At 42.2% G+C, this 11,101-nt stretch overlaps 1 pseudogene; it reads right to left on the bottom strand.

The window, feature by feature from the left end:
* Nucleotides 1–1,030: 1,030 nt before the first annotated feature.
* Nucleotides 1,031–1,379, bottom strand: LOC115854673 (large ribosomal subunit protein eL42-like; annotated as a pseudogene).
* Nucleotides 1,380–11,101: the final 9,722 nt, after the last annotated feature.

The raw sequence follows: 11,101 nt of genomic DNA on the forward strand, positions 1-11,101 counted from the left end.
ATATATATATATATATATTTTTTTTTTTTACATACACCCCTCCGCTCCCCACATCTTCTTTATTCATTCATCTGTCAGTGGACATTTAGGCTGCTTCAAGGTCTTGGCTATTGTAAATAGTGCTGCTATGAAAATTGGGGTGCATGTATCATTTCCAGTTAGAGTTTTCTCTGGATATATGACCAGGAATGGGATTGCTGGATCACATGGTAACTCTATTTTTAGTTTTTTTTTTTTTACGGTACGCGGGCCTCTCACTGTTGTGGCCTCTCCCGTTGCGGAGCACAGGCTCCGGACGCGCAGGCTCAGCGGCCATGGCTCATGGGCCCAGCCGCTCTGCGGCATGTGGGATCTCCCCGGACCGGGGCATGAACCCATGTCCCCTGCATCGGCAGGGGGACTCTCAACCACTGCACCACCAGGGAAGCCCTATTTTTAGTTTTTTAAGGAACCTCCATACTGTTTTCCATAGTGCCTGCACCAATTTACATTCCTGACAACAATGTAGGAGGGTTCTTTTTTCTCCTTACTCATTTTGATTTCTCTACCCCGAGTTCCTTAGGCAGATAAACACTAGAGTTCTCACAGTCTAGTACAGTAGGTCAGGGCTGTGTTTTTTTTTTTCAGGGAATTTGTCCATTTCATCCAAGTTGGTGAATTTATTAGCATAGTTCATAATATTTTCTTATTCTTCTAATGTTAGTAGATCTGGTGATTTCCCCTCTTTCATTCTTGATGTTGGTAATTTGTGCCTTCACTTTCTTGATCAGTCTGAGTAGAGGTTTATCAGTTGTCTTTTTTTTTTTCCAAAGAAACAGCTTTTGGTTTCATTGATTTTCTTCTTTGTTTTTCTGGTTTTATTTCGTAGATTTCTGCTCATATTTTTATGTCCTTCTGTTTGCTCTGACTTTATATTGCCTTTGTTTTTCTAGTTTCTTAAGGTGAATTCTCGTTAGAGCATTGATTTGAAACTATTCTACTCTTCTTAATATAAACTTTTTTTTTTTGAAGTTAACATAGCCTCAAGATTTTATTTCCTTTGTAATAAAACCAAAGGTGAAGCCCAGAACAGGATGATTTGGCCTTTTCTCTTGTTGTCTCTTCCCAGTTCATAATGCATGCATCTATTAATAGCTGGCATTCTTTTAGATGTATAATAGGGCTTAAGCGTTCAAGCCTTAGCACAGTTTTCTTTGTAGTTTTAGCCTTTGCTGGAAAATCTGCCTAGCTTGCTCACCATAGCCACTCTACTTCCTGTGGTAACACTGCTTCCCCGGGACAGGCCTGAATCCTTGCCCTTCTTGTACTGTGTCATTTTGTGGGGTTGTGCTAGTCACACTTCTTTAGAAAGTCTAGTGGGTCTTAGGAATATTTACCATGTTTACTGGGGTACTAACACTGTATATTTTGAATGCTTTGAATTTCCCTGTAAACACTGATTTATCTATATTCCACAACTTTTCATGTGTTTTCATTTTGATTTCAAGTTTTTATAATTTATCATTTGACTTTGAGTGATTTAGAAGTGTGGGAAATTTTCCAAATATCTTTCTATTTTTGATTTCTAATTTAATTATATTGTGAATTCAAAGCATTAATTCAAAGTATTGAGAACATACTTTGTACAATTTCAGTTTTTTAAACTTTGTCGAGATTTGACTTATGACCCAGTATATTCTTGGTGACTATTTCATATTTACATATGACTAACTTATAGCCAACTCTTCGTATCCACGGTTCTTCTGTATCCAAGGTTCCACATCCATGGATTCAACCAATCAGGGATTGCGCAGTACTCTAGTATTTACTATTGAAAAAAAATCCGCATATGAGTGGATCTGTGCAGTTCAAACCCGTGTTTTTCAGTGGTCAACTGTACTTGAAAAGAATGCGTATTCTGCTGTTTGTTGACTAGAATACTCTATAAATATCAATTAGGTCAAGTTGGTTTATAGTGTTGTTCAGGTCTTCTATGTCCTTACTAATTTCTTTCAGCTTCTTCTATTACTAAGAGGGTCGTTGATGTTTCTGACTATAATCATGGAATTGTCTGTTTCTTTTCTGAGTTCTAGCAATTTTTGCTTCATGCCGTTTTGAAACTCCAATCTTAGGTGTATATACATTTAGGATTCTTATATCTTGTTGTTGTTGAATTGTCCCCTTTATCATTATGTAATGACTCTCTTTATCTCTGGTAATGTTCCTGTTCTGAAGTCTGCTTTGTCTAGTATTCATAAGGGCACTCAGCTCTCTGATTAGTGTTTGCATGGTCTGTCTTTTTGCATCATTTTAACCTTTTACTTATTTATGTCTTTATATTGAAGGTGAGTTTCCTGTAGACAGCATAATGTGTTGTCTTGCTTTTTTATCCAATCTGACAGTCTCTGCCTTCTAATTGGGGTGTGTAGATTACTTACATTTTTACTATTGATATGGTTACATTTAAATCTACCATCTGGCTAGTCATTTTCTATTTGTTCCATCTGTTCTTTCTTCCTTTCCCTTCTTTTTGCTAACCTGCTTGTGGATTATTTTTTTATGATTCTGTTTTCTCTTCACTCTTGTCTTATTTGTTAAACCTCTTTTTTCTAATAAAAATTTCTTTATGTTATTTAATTTTCATCTTTATCACATTTTTGAATAGTCATCTTCAAATTATATTATACCAGTTCATGTATAGAGTAAGAACTTTTCTTTCCCCCCATTTTTTGTGCTATTGTCATATACTTAGGGGCTGTATTATTTCAAAATAATTTAAATTTCTTAAGTAATTTATGATTATATCCTTTGAGTAAAAATATTAAAATATTTCACATAAAGTCCCCTTGACCATCCCTTCCTTGGAGGTAAACAACGTCACCAGTTTGTTACACATCCTCCCAGACCTCTGCTATGTATTTATATATGTATGTGTGTGTGTGTGTGTGTGTGTGTGTATGTATATGTGTGTGTGTATATATATATATATATATGTATACTTAGAATATGTACAGTTTACTTTTTTGCATAAGAGATATACTATGCATACCGTTCTATAGCATGCTTCTTTTACTCAACAATATGTCTTGTCAGTCTACCCATATTAGTATTTTTGGATCTGCCTCATTCTTTTGAAGTGCTGCACAGTATTCTATTAAATGGATTTCTCAGAGTTTTATTATTATTATTTTTTTAGTTGATGGACATTTTTTTCTGATTATTCATTATGGTAAATAAGGCCCCAGTGAATATCCTTCTGTATGCCTTATTGTGGACATTTGAAAATGCTTTTCTAGAGTACATACCTAGAAGTGGAATGACATTTCTCATAGAACCCTCCAGCAAGACATAAAGGGGAGAGGAGAGGCAGAAATTAACCCTAGAAGGTTTTAAGGTTGCACTGGGGCTAGTGGGGGTGGTGGGTGTGTCGGGGATGTCATAGAGGATTTAAAGCCTTGGAAACCCTTCGGAGAATTTAGTACAGTAATGGTCTTGTCTTTGGAACTCAGGGACTTCTGAGGGAACATGGATTGGTTACTATTTTCATGCCTTGGGTATAAGGAAGCAACTTTTTTTATTCATCAGAGTTAGAAAAGAGAAGGGTGTGACTCATTTTGGTGGTCTATCAGATGGGTTAAATAAGTTGCCCCAAGTCACATGGCTGTCACAGAGGAATGAGCGACAGTCCAGTGGGCTTACGAAAGTTACTAAATTTAGAGATTGTTTGGTTGTATACCTTCACTGTTCACATGAGAAGCAAGGCCTGGAGAGGGAAAGAGACCCTCTCAAGGTTTCATAGTAAGTCAGCGATACTGCTGACATATTTCAGCCCGGCTGTAAGAGGCAGAAAAGCAGAAATAGGAAGGTGATAGCTTAGTCCAGCTGGGGGGGAGTGGTGGGGGGCGGCCGAGGAGACAGAGAAGCAAACAACACTTCCACCTACTCTGCCCCCTGCAGCCCACTCTCTTCCTTTCTCCAGATTTTTGTGGACTTCTTTCTTCAGCAGCATCAAAGAAGTCCAAAAAGGAAAACTAAACAATCCAAATTATAAGATAGAGAAAAAACCCATGTCCATGTAAATGTTACTATTCTGCAGCAAAACAAACATGGTAGAAATAATGAGGCTTTGGTTTGCGTTTGCGATGTGGAAGATGGGCATAAATAGTCACTAAACCAACTAGTGGAGCCGCAGTAATTCTGTCCTGGAGGGTAGAGCGAGGGGTACATTACCCAAATGCAGCTATTAAAAAGGGATCTAGATTCCCTTGCAATAATCATTAATTTCAGGCAACAAAACAAAATAAAATAAAGAAAACCACAAAAGGAGGGGTGGGTCATTAAAACAAAAAAGATGGGCACTCAAAAGACTTCTCACAGCTGGAAAGTTGTGGAGGATGGATTTCAAACTGTCACCAGGTGCTTGCCTACTTTTACAGTAGAGGTCCTCAAACTGACCTGCCCTTAAGCTGACTAAGGATGCCCTTTGAGAAGTGCAGCATCTTGAGATTCTGTCTTTAGAGTTATTGGGGACAGAATATTCTTCAGGTTTGGAAATGCTTGAGGGGAAGTCCCCTAGAGCAGTCTTTCTGTCTTGGGATACTTGGGATGCCTTTGAAAAAGCCAGATTCCTGAACTTCCCCGCTCCAGCTCCAGTACTGGATCTGTGGGTGGGTCCAGAATCTCCATATTAAGCAGTCACCCAGGTGATTCTTATGCCTGCCTGCTGACATTTGGCCCAGGATGGGCTTGCCCGATCATTCTGCAGTGATAATGGTACTGTCTTTTTGAAGACCTGCATTAATTATGTCGAACCCCTTTGGTAATTTCACATGGTTGGATCTATCTAGTATCTTTGTTTCCTTTAAATTTCAACTGAGCTCTAGACAATGAGTATTCTGGATCTTTGTTTGGACACACAGGGTGAAGAGAATTTTTCAGGATGTGAATGTTAACTGATAAGTGACCTAGGACAGTGGTTTCCATATCGATAAGTTTGGAAACATTTCAGGGGGCAACTTAGAATTCTCATTTCTATTTGGAGCCATGAAGTTCAAAGATACATTTTATGAGGTAGCAGGTCTTCAGGTTTTAAAGGTAGTTACATTGTTATTTGTGTTCCAGACCTAATCCCTTTTTCAGAATCTCTACAAACACACTGGGAGGGGGTTTCTCCCCATATTGCAGATAAGGATTTAAGATGTAAACCTTTTCTGGAATGAGGCAGGAAAATCAACTCTTTAATCAGTCAACACAAAACTCCCAGCAGTGAATTGAGAGGGCCAGGATCACAGACATAATAACTGGGAGAATTAAGCTTTGAATGTATGTCTTTTTTTTTTTTTTTTTTTTTTCGGTACGTGGGCCTCTCACTGTTGTGGCCTTTCCCGTTGCGGAGCACAGGCTCCGGACGCGCAAGCCCAGCGGCCATGGCTCACGGGCCCAGCTGCTCTGCGTGCGGCATGTGGGATCTTCCCAGACCGGGGCACAAACCCGTGTCCCCTGCATCGGCAGGGGGACTCTCAACCACTGGCCACCAGGGAAGCCCTGAATGTATGTCTTCTGGAAGCATCCTGGTGCTGTAAAAAAGAGTATTAATTAAATTCAACTTTGATCCTAAATTAGGATTGCTAGTTACTAGTTAGTTATGTGACCCTGGTCCAATCAGGTAATCTCCTAGAGCTATCTGCATCTCTGAAACAAAGAGAATTACATTTTGCTGAGCTGGTGGGGTTGGGGCTTCTGCTGTTTTCGGAGAAGGTGTGTGAGACCCTTAGTGTAGTGCAGTACATGCCCATAGGTGGTGCTAAGTAATGGTTATGATTAGTGAATTCCAGGCTGAAGTTTTTTTTCCACAGATGCACAGCAGCTTCTCAGGTCTCCCAGCCTTTTAGACCAGCTGCAACTCTTCCCCTCCTCCCCACACCATCCCCTTCACATGTACAACTGCCCTGGGGCATTTATCCTCCAGGGGATAATTCTCCATGAAGCTGGCACATCTGACATGGGCACCAGTAGGTGCCAGCAAAGGCTAAGCTTTCAGAAGGGCTGCTTCATTTGATTTTTATCATTCTTCCATCCCCCCAGTGTGACTCATGAAAGCCCAGATGTCCTTTCCTTTCATCCGGAGTGATCTCTGTCTCTCACAGCCTTTCTTGCTTGCTATTCTGAGCCTGGGAGAAAATGCTCAGGGTTACCCTGTCAAATATCAATGAAGAGGGCTTCCCTGGTGGCACAGTGGTTGAGAGTCCGCCTGCCGATGCAGGGGACACGGGTTCGTGCCTTGGTCCGGGAAGATCCCACATGCCACAGAGTGGCTGGGCCCGTGAGCCATGGCCGCTGAGCCTGTGCTCCGCAATGGGAGAGGCCACAACAGTGAGAGGCCCGCATACCGCAAAAAAAAAAAAAAAAAAAATCAATGAAGAAAGACCTCCTATTTTGGGGATCCTTGTAACAAAACTAATAAACACCAGTGTAGGGACTTCCCTGGTGGCTCAGTGGTTAAGAATCCACCTGCCAGTGCAGGGGACACGGGTTCGAGCCCTGGTCCGGGAAGATCCCACATGCCGCGGAGCAACTAAGCCCGTGTGCCACAACTACTGAGCCTGCGCTCTAGAGCTGTGAGCCACAACTACTGAGCCCATGTGCCACAACGACTGAAGCCTGTGCACTGAGAGCCCATGCTCCGCGACAAGAGAAGCCACCGCAATGAGAAGCCCGCACACCGCAACGAAAAGTAGCCCCTGCTCACCGCAGCTAGAGAAAGCCTGTGTGCAGCAAAGAAGACCCAACGCAGCCAAAAATAAATAAATTAATTAATAAAAAAATAAATAAACACCAGTGCTACATTTAGGCAGCACTTTACAGTCTACAATGTACTTTCATATCCATTAGCTCATTTAATAGTTGAGAACTTCTGGCAAGGTAGCGTGATGGTTAAGGGTTAGGCTCTGGAGTCTGCAGATTGCCTTTAAATTCCCATCTTCACCTCTTCTCAGCTGAATCATCTTGGGCAAGTAACTTAGCATCTCTGAATGCTGTAGATTTAAGTGGAAAGTACCCAGAACATGGTAATAAGTGCCCAATAATTGTTAACTATTACTTCTATCATGCCCATTTTACCACATGACCTCAAGGTTTTTTGTAACCTCACCACTGGTCTGTAATCTAATGGGTCAAACCTCACTTTCTTCGCTTTTCCTCTTATCCCCCCTGCCTCCACACCCTCCTCAGCTTTGCTCCCCCCCTCACACATAGCCTACAGTGAACGTTCCTTTTTCTTTTTTATAAATTTATTTAATTAATTTATTTATTTTTGGCTGCGTTGGGTCTTCGTTGCTACGTGTGGGCTTTCTCTAGTTGCGTCAAGCAGAGGCTGCTCTTCGTTCTGGTGTGTGGGCTTCTCACTGCAGTGGCTTCTCTTGTTGCGGAGCATGGGCTCTAGGCGCGGGCTTCAGTAGTTGTGGCTCACGGGGTCTAGAGCGCAGGCTCAGTAGTTGTGGCGCATGGGCTTTGTTGTCCACGGCATGTGGGATCTTCCTGGACCAGGGCTCAAACCCATGTCCCCTGCATTGGGAGGAGGATTCTTAACTACTGCGCCACCAGGGAAGCCCAATTTTCCTTTTTCTGTTCAGCACAGGCTATCTCAGGCCTTTGCATGGGCTATCCTCTCTGTCCTGAGCCCACATCCTGAATCCTGGTAAATACCTACTCATCCTTCAGGTAGACTGACTCCCTTTTATCCCCAGGCTCCCAGGTTGCTTTCCGTACACCTTGATTATAACAAGACTGAGATTGTCTCTTTTCCTAACTTATCTATTCATTGGACTGAGTGCTCCCTGGGGAAAGGGATCATATCTTCTCACTTGTGTAACTCCTGTCCCTGATATCTGTGATATGCCAAATAGATGTCGGTTTGAATGAACAAGTGTTATAGAATTCATCAATCCACCTAAAATTATCTTAGATAAGCATTCAAGTTATTGAGCCCAGAGGCTGTGGAGCCAGTCCTGAAACCTAGGCTCCAGCTGCTAGTCCCCAGGCTCTCTGGGCACCCCCAGGCTGCCTCTCATTGTGGTCTCCTGACCTTGCTGTGTAATTTTTCCAACGAAGCTGGACACAGAAAGAAAAAAAAAAAACCTAATCATCTGAAAGCACTAGACTTCATATTTACAGGCCCAGTAGAGGTTTCCAGATGACAGCAAGCAGCCAGTGTGCAAAGGCCTGCTTTTAATGTATCAGAAAAGACAAAATTATAGTGTGCCTGCCTTTCATGTGCTGTCTGTTTTGTCTTGCTGAATAAAAGGGAAACTCTGGCTCCAGGCTGATTTTCATTTACAAAAATAGACTACATTCTAACCCTTAAATTATCAAAAGTGCCATATACTTGACAAGCAGCTAAGCGGAGAGCAGAAACCACTAGGTTAGTAATTAAACAGAGGTTAGGTCAAATTAACAGAGACAGACATTCTTGTCTGTTGGTCAGAACAGAGGCCTGGAGAGCCCTGGATCTGGCCCTGGTACCTGCATGTGTCAGAGTGAAGTCTTAATGGCAACCATGGTTGCCAAGGAGAGACCCCATGGGCTCCCCCCCCCCCCCCCCCCCGACTTCCTGGCAAGTCTTCTAGTGTGAGAACCGGGGATGTGTTCCTGGGATCGGGGGAGGGTAGGCCTGAAAGGAGTCAGGAGGAGGCTGTGGGGACCCAGCTCTCCTCCATTTTCAGAATTTGTTTCCAAGTAACATAAGGGACCATGGAAGAGTTTTTTAAATATAAAATTATTGTAGCTTAGGATCTCTTATAAGTACTTCAATATAAATTATTCATTTACTCAAAAAATATTGAGTGCTCACAACCATGGACCAAGCTAAATCCTAGCCTTGGGGTGCTGACATGCTGGTAGAGGAAGGCAGAAAATAAACAAGCAAATAAATGCATAGCATTTCAGGTGGCTCTAAGCGACCTGGGCATAACTATAGTAAAGGAGGAGGATAGGGAGATCAGGAGTAGGAGAGAAGGGAGTGGGGGAGAAGGGGAAGATGGAGTTGCTATTTATATTAGGCAGTCAGGACAGGCTTTTCTGATAAGGTGACATTTGAGCAGAAATCTACAAGGGGAAGAGAATTTCCGGCAGAAAGAACAGCAAGTGTAAAGGTCTTGAGTTGGATGAGTGCTTAGCAAGTTTGAGGAAAAGCAAGGATCCCAGTGTGGCCAGATCATGGCAAGCAATGAGGGAGTGGTAGGAGATGAAGTTTGAAAAAGATTAAGGGCTAGATCATGTAGGCATTCTAAGAACACTGGCTTTTATTCCAAGTTAAAAATGAAAGCTTTGAAGGCTTTTGAGCACATCTTACATGATTTACAAGGGTCACTTTGGGCTGCTGTGTTGAGAGTAGAATGTAGGGAGATGAGAATAAACAGGAAAGGGAGACACAATTGTGGTTTAAGTCCGGTGGTGGTAAAAAGTGGTTGGATTCAGAATAACTTCTCAAAGTAGATCTTGTAGGATTTGCTGATAGTTTGGATCTAGGATGTTAAAGGAAGAAAGGATTCAAGGATAACTTCCAGGATTTTGGCCTGATCAAGAGGAATGATGGAGTTCTTTTTTAACGAGATGGAAAGACTGTAGGAAGAATAGATCTGGGAGATGGAGTACAAATCAAGAATTTATATTTGGATATGATAATTCTGAGATGCATATTATACCACTATAACAAGTATTGTGAAGAAGCACAGCTCTGGGAATCAATTGGAATGCAATTTTAATTTTGTTTCCTAATGTCCCTTTAACATGTATTCAGTGGAGGAACAGGTTTCCCTGCCATTGGGTGAAAACTCTGGCAGGCACCATGATTTTTCTGGTCACTCTAAGTCCCATGGTTCTCTTTAAGTAGGAAACCAGACACTTGATTCAGAAACAAGAATGTCCAGTTCAGTTTGTTACTTAATACTTACATCTTCATTAAAAGGTCATGTTTCTTTTGCTTCCAGCTTCCTCTACCTTAGCAGGTCAGTTACCCCCACTGGGGAAGAAGTTATGGCTGGCTTTTTTCCCTTTCTTGTTTATCATCTCATTAGCTATGGTTTCAGCTACTCCAGAGTTGGTGTCAACACTCCACTAGGAGGGTAGAGGGGAAAGAGATCAGAAGGTTCTTACTTGTCTGGGACCATCTTAACATGATTTTACTTTATCTGGGGCTGGCTAATATTTAAGGCTGTGTCTTCCTTGGTTCTTTTGTAGATTCTGTGGAGGCTCCACTGCTGTAGCTTCTCTTTTGTCAACTCCACTGGTGTGGGTGATGCATCCTATTCCTCCAGCTGCTGTGGGGTTCCCCGCAGCTCATTCCACACAGACTTTCTCATTTACAGTCCCATCATCCCACCAAGCAGAGCACTTGAGCTAGGATGATAAGGCTCTTGCTGACTCTCCTGCGTGGCTCGCCTCCTGTCCACAGGAAATATACACCCTGTGCCTTGGCTATCCCCAAGGGAATCTCTTCTCTGCTGTCACCCACTGCTTTAGCAACCTCTCACCTTTAGATTCCCCAATGGTGGTGGGGGGTCAGACTCCAGTTAATTAAGCAGCTCTCCCCACCCCCTTTCTTCAAACTCCAGGGAATGCATATCAGCTCTCTGAGTCATCCCCTATCACTAGGTCTGAGCTGAGGGGGCTTCCCCTGTCCTTTCTATTCTCCAGGGAGAGGAGCTATTCACAGCACAGCTTTCTTCAAAGAAAACCTTTTACATATTCTCCCTCCCTTCATTCTCTGGTAGCTGGACCATTTTATGACATTGCTTACAGTGAGGGGTGCAAATTAAACTGTTTTTAGATAACCACTTTGAAAATATTGATTTGCATCAGCCCCTTTAGTATTTGATATCTATTGTGTTGAGGCCTTGGTCTAAACTCCCTTTTTAACATCTTGTAACACTTTTAAAATTTGAGAGTCAACAGCATATGAATTGTGCTTAAGAGCCACGCTATTAGAGGAAGTCACTATGGTGCGAACAGCAAAAATATCTGACGACTGAGCCCTTTCATAAGTTAGAAATGAAGAACCAGCAAAGGATACTGAGAAGGAGCACTCAGAATTTGCCCTGTTTCTGGATTGGCTTAAAAACAAAAA

The sequence above is a fragment of the Globicephala melas genome, chromosome 6 (assembly GCF_963455315.2).
Source record: "Globicephala melas chromosome 6, mGloMel1.2, whole genome shotgun sequence".
NCBI lineage: Eukaryota > Metazoa > Chordata > Mammalia > Artiodactyla > Delphinidae > Globicephala > Globicephala melas.